At 35.1% G+C, this 6,758-nt stretch overlaps 1 pseudogene; it reads right to left on the bottom strand.

The window, feature by feature from the left end:
- LOC107615805 lies at positions 1,296-6,368 on the bottom strand (annotated as a pseudogene).

Genomic DNA, 6,758 nt, shown 5'->3' with positions numbered 1-6,758 from the left:
GATGATAGATGATATAATATTTTTCAATCCATTATATATCCCACGCGTTTACACAAAATAAATTAAAAGGGTGTGGCTGACAGCCTATAATATCTGTTTATGCCATGCATGCATGAAAAATTGAAAATACATTGTAAAAAATGGAAATTATTTATGTTTTTGTATTTAAAAATTAAAATTAATTAAATATTAACAAAAAATAATAAATTTTAATTTATCGATGATATAATATTTTTCAATCCATTATATATCCCACGCGTTTACACAAAATAAATTAAAAGGGTGTGGCTGACAGCCTATAATATCTGTTTATGCCATGCATGCATGAAAAATTGAAAATACATTGTAATTTGGACAAAATGGAAATAGTTAGAACGAAGAAGATAAACAATCAATGGATGACTGCGGTTCACTACATAGCGTATAAGGGTCAATTCAAATATTCTAAATTCCTAATAAGTTAAAATAGATCTTATGTCATCAAATACATATAGAGGGTCCAATAATGTCTGCGTTTATTAGATATATATCTGTGCGACTAAATGCAGCTGTCAGGCCAGATCACTATATGCCTCATGTAAGTGTGTGTTTTAATATATATTGTGATCATATAAAGTAACAAATAATTATAGATAAATAACTGTTCATGAGTTACTTAAAATATTAGGATTTGTTTTTTTTTAATTGTCCATTTTTGTGATTTTCGGTCTAATTGAGTAAAAAGTAAGAGGTAATCTGCACAAATATTTTAATATTCAAATTAAAATAAGTAAGATTAATAAAAAAAAATGTGTGTAACATATTTGGAGAAGTATGTGATTCTGCTTTATTTATGTTTTGATGTCTATTTTATCTCTCAATTTTTTAGGAGATAACCGATATTTAAATATGGGATAGTGATGTGTTGATTCGGTGGGTGCTGGGATCATGGGTGATACGGAACGTAACCCAAGATAAGATGGAAGATCAAAGAAAGAGACTCCTCTACCTTAATTTGATTTCCTGATGCAACAGTTAAGGGAATCACTCTATCTCACCTGTTCACACTCAAGTTTCTCAAAGAAACTCTGAAAAAATTTCATTCATAAAAATTAAGAAAAAAAAATGGCTACTAGATTTTAGAGGGTTTTTATACCTCTTAAAATTAAATCCCCAACTCATAAGTTCACTAGAATAAAATATGGGTCAAATCATAATTGGGCCTAAAACAAACAAATAACAAAAAATAAAATAAATATAGAATAAATTCTAAAAAAGTGATGTCTCTTTTAATTCATCTTGACTAATGAGAATCTTCAATGCATCTTGTAAAATAGTAAGACGTGTGACTTTTGATAATTGTTAATCATTGTCTTGCCCAATTCTTGATGCATCTCTTGAACACATGATTTAGCCATATTTGCAAAACCTTCTTTTATTCTCTTAGTTGTTGCTCTTGTAATTGGACCAATTGGCATATGACAGTTCTCAGTTTGTCCCATAGGGCTCGTATCATTCCTTCCCTCCTGAAAAAGATTCGTCCTCGAATCTGCATCACAAGCAAAAGGAGATAGGTCAGAGACATTAAAAGTAGCCGATACATTATACTCACTTGGAAGGTCAATCTTGTAAGCATTGTTATTGACCCTTTCGAGCACTTGAAATGGACCATCACCCCTAGGGTCTAACTTGAATTTTCTTTGAGTAGGAAATCTCTCATTTCTCAAATGAACCCATACCCAGTCACCAGGTTCAAAGATAAGTTGTCTTCGACCTTTATTCACCCGTTGGGCTATCAACTTATTTTTCTGTTCAAGCGATTCACGTGCTTTCAAGTGCATTGCTTTAACCTTTTCAGCTTTACCTTCTACATCCAAGCTAACAATATCACTCAAAGGCAAAGGTAATAAGTCTAAAACAGTTAAAGGATTAAAACCATAAACAAGTTCAAAAGGAGAAAACCCAGTAGAAGAATGAATAGTTCTATTATAAGCAAACTTAATAAAAGGTAAACAATCTTCCCAAGTTTTCAAATTCTTACCAACAGCAGCACGTAATAAGGTCCCTAATGTTCTATTTACTACTTCAGTTTGACCATCAGTTTTAGGATGACAAGTAGTGGAGTATAATAATTTTGTGCCTAATTTACCCCATAAAACTTTCCAAAAATGACTCAAAAATTTTACGTCACGATCAGAAACAATAGTTTGGGGAATACCATGCAAACGCACAACCTCTCTAAAGAACAGATCAGCAATATTTGTTGCATCATCAGTTTTATGGCATACAATAAAATGAGCCATTTTACTAAATCTGTTTACCACAACAAAAATGCTATCTCGACCTTTTTTTGTTCGAGGAAAACCAAGAACAAAATCCATAGAAATATCAACCCACGGATGCATAGGAACAGGTAAAGGGGCATACAAACCATGTGGTAAAGACTTAGATTTAGCCTGTTTATATGCAACACACTTAGCACAAAATTTTTCAACATCTCTACGCATGCGTGGCTAGTAAAAATGTTCAGATAACACATCCAATGTCTTATGCACACCAAAATGACCCATCAAACCCCCATTATGTGATTCAAGAACAAGTAAGTCCCTCAGGATGCGTTTGTTTCTGAGAACAGGACAGGATAAGACACTGAGAACAGGACAGGACAAGACACTAATGGATAGAGACACAAAATTTTGTGTTCGTGTATTTTGTTTGGTGATAAACTAGAAGAAATTATGAAAATATAATTTATTCTCATTTTTTTCCTTCAAAAAAGTTTGAAATGAAAAATATAATAATAAAAAAATATAATTATGAAAAATTAACAAAAATAATGAAAAATAAGTTGTGTCCCTTGTTAGTATCTCCGTGTCCTTTCTGTCAGGATGGACACAAAATACACTAATTCAGTGTCTCTGGACACACTGTCTCTGTCCATGTCTCCTCTGTCAAACATGATTTTATGTCTCTGTGTCCATGTCTTAGTGTCCTGTCTCTGTAAACAAACGCAGCCTCACAGAACAAGCAGACACACAAATTCTATTACCACGAAACAGAAAACCTTCATGTCTATAAAATTTGTTAAATGCACTATGTTCACAAGAGGCATAAATAGCAGAAAAGTCAGAATCAGTGACATACAACTCCTTTAAAAACTCAAATCCCAATAACTTAGAGGTAAGTTAGTAATCAAAGCATACCTCCGAGATAAAGCATCAGCAACGATATTATCTTTACCTTGTTTAAAGGCAATCACATAGGAAAATGTTTCAATAAATTCCACCCATTTAGCATGTCTTTTATCAAGCTTACCTTGTCCTTTTAAGTGCTTCAAAGATTCATGATCCGTGTGAATCACAAACTCTTTAGGTAAGAGGTAGTGTTGCCAAACTTCTAAAGCCCGAACTAAAGCATATAATTCTTTGTCATATGTTGAATATTTACGCTGAGCTAAATTCAACTTTTCACTAAAGAAGGCAATGGCTCGTTTTTCCTGCATTAAAACAGCACCTATACTGATCCCAGAAGCATCACATTCAATCTCAAAGGTTTTATCAAAGTTAGGTAAAACAAGAATAGGAGCAGAACACAAACAGTCTTTTAGGGTATGAAATGCAATGTCTTGTTCCCTTTCCTATTTAAATCCAACATCCTTTTTTATAACCTCTGTGAGAGGCGCAGCAATGGTAGAAAATTTTTTTACAAATCTTCTATAAAACCCAGCTAACCCATGAAAACTTTGTACCTCAGAAGCATTCTTAGGCGTTGGCCATTCACGAATAGCCTTTACCTTTTTCTCATCAACTTCAATTCCACTCGCACTCACAACAAAACCAAGAAATATAACTCGATCAATACAAAAAGTGCACTTTTTAAGATTAGCATATAATTTTTCTTTTTGAAGCACTTCCAAAACAGCTGAAACATGTGACAAGTGGTCATCCAAACAAGTGCTATAAATGAGAATATCATCAAAATAAACAACAACAAATTTACCTAAAAAGTCTCACAAAACATGGTTCATTAGACGCATAAAAGTACTAGGGGCATTAGTTAACCCAAAAGGCATTACTAACCACTCATATAACCCATGTTTTGTTTTAAATGCAGTCTTCCATTTATCCCCTGGTTTCATTCTAATTTGATGATACCCACTTTTCAAATCAATTTTAGTGAATATGCATGCACCATATAACTCATCAAGCATGTCATCTAACCTAGGGATAGGATAACGATACTTTACCGTAATTTTATTGACTGCACAACAATCCACACACATTCACCAAGTACCATCCTTCTTTGGAACCAACAAAACTGGTACATCACATGGACTCCTACTCTCCCAAATGTGACCTTTGGCTAATAACTCCTCCACTTGCCTTTGAAGCTCCTTTGTCTCTTCAGAATTACTCCTATAGGCTGGTCTATTAGGAATGCTAGCACCAGGAATAAAATCAATTTGGTGCTCAATCCCACGTAATGGAGGCAAACCACGTGGTACGTCAGTAGGGAAGACATCGGCAAATTCCTGCAACAAAGAGACAAAGCTATTTGGCAAATTTAGGTTAAGGTCAGTATCAGAGAATAAAGTATTCCTAAACCAAACCATAAACAAAGCTTTCTTGCCTATTAAAGTACTCTTTAAATCTCTCTCTTTTGCAGAGAAACACAATTTGCTCTCAACTTTCTCAATTTTTTTTTGTATTTGTACTACTCTCATGACATGGACTCTTTTTTCTTTTCACTCACCTTTGGGCCTTTTGCTATATTCTTTTCTCTCATAGCCTCTTTTCTCTTAGATTTTTTTGTGATCTCACATCCCATGTTCCCCTTGGTATCCTGTTGAAGCTTCAACTGGTCAAGGTAAACCTCCTTAGGTGACAAAGAAACAAGAGTGATCTTGCGACCATTAAAATCAAAGGAGAATCGATTCGTGTAACCATCATGAAATGCTCGATGGTCGAACTGCCAAGGTCGCCCCAATAATAAATGACAAGCTTGCATTGGCACCACATCACACAATGCCTCATCAACATACTTGCCAACAGAGAATGCAATTGTCACCTGTTTGTCAACCTTGATCTCTCCACTGTCATTCAACCACTGCAACGTATATGGTTTAGGATGTCGAACACATGTCAAACCCAATTTTTCCACCATAAGTATACTAGCCACATTAGTCCAACTCCCACCATCAATAATTAGACTACACACTTTTCCACCCACCAAGCATCTAGTGTGAAAAAGATTGTGGCGTTGCTCGAGACTTTCTTCTTTCACCTGCAAATTCAAAGCATATCTAACAACAAGAGATTCACCATGGGCTGCATACTCAACATCACCATCAGGCATGCTATTATGATCAGAGTCATCACCATGATCAGAATCAGACACAATATATCATCTCCTCTAATAACCATCAATCTCCTATTTGGACAATCACTAGCATAATGACCCATACCATGACACTTGAAGCATTTAATATCTCAATGTCTAGAAGTAGCAAAAGAAGAGTTAGAATTACCTTTCTTCTTCGTAGCATCAAGCAATGCATTGGATTCAACACCCTTAGTCTTTGTTGTGTCAGCACTATGAGACTCCCACTTTGGATTAGCATGTGATAATCCTCTTGGTGCTTTTCTTTATTGTTGCCTCTCCACCTTCATTGCCATACTGACCAAATCCTCCATCTCCACATAATGATGTAACTCCACCACATCAGCAATTGCTCTATTCAAACCACCCACAAATCGTGCCATAGTAACCTCAGTGTCCTCTTCTATGTTGGCAGTAATCATAAGCATTTCCATTTCCTTATGGTAGTCTTCAACGGACTTGGAGCCTTGAGTCAGTCGATGTAACTTCTGATGCACTTCCCTGTAGTAGTACGAAGGCACAAATCGTTTCTTCATGAGGCGCTTCATAAGATCCCAAGACTCTATAGGGTGATCATCATTCCGCCGTCGTGTCTTCACTAGTTCATTCCACCAAAGCAAGGCATAGTTAGAGAATGCAACTGCTGCCAAACGAACCTTCTTTGCCTCAGAGTAATTATGACAAGCAAAAATTTTTTCCACCTTACGTTCCCACTTCAAATAAACTTTAGGATCATTTCTCCCTTTGAATGGTGGTATTTGCATCTTGATGGCGTTGATATTGCTATCTTGACTTTTATGTCGAGGTGTTATAACCCCATCAGAGTCATCATCAGAAGGTACATGATTCTGACGCCGATTCCGGAAAGGTCCTTGTTTAGTAATCTTGGATAGTGTCTGTGTCACCTCTTGCTTCCATGCTTCCAATTCAGTCAAGCGATTAGTTAAGTGTTGAATGACCCTTTGCATTAACTCCATGTCAACTAAAGTATCTTCAAAATGAGCTGCCATAACAATGAATCTGTAACAAAAATGTTATAAAAGGACCTCACAAGCACTCGCTCACGTGTTTCACTCAAAGATGGACACTCGTGTTTATTCTCAAAATTGGCTTTTACCCTCTATTAAACTTACCACTATTACCTTTTACCACTCTTGAATCTCTTTGACTGTTGCATTTTAGAAATCAAATAAAAATAAAAGATAGAGAAAATTCGACGCAACGATAAGAGGAAAAGATGGACAGAATAATAAAAAGGGACAAAGACACAAAAGACAAAAGATAAGTATAATAAAAAAATAATAAAAATAATAAGAATAAGAATAATAATAATAACGTACGTAATGATTTTTTTTTTTTGAGACTGTTGCTTTTTTTTTATAAGAACACAACGCTTTTTT

This window comes from Arachis ipaensis, chromosome B09 (assembly GCF_000816755.2).
Source record: "Arachis ipaensis cultivar K30076 chromosome B09, Araip1.1, whole genome shotgun sequence".
NCBI lineage: Eukaryota > Viridiplantae > Streptophyta > Magnoliopsida > Fabales > Fabaceae > Arachis > Arachis ipaensis.
This window is presented reverse-complemented; position numbering and strand designations above follow the sequence as displayed.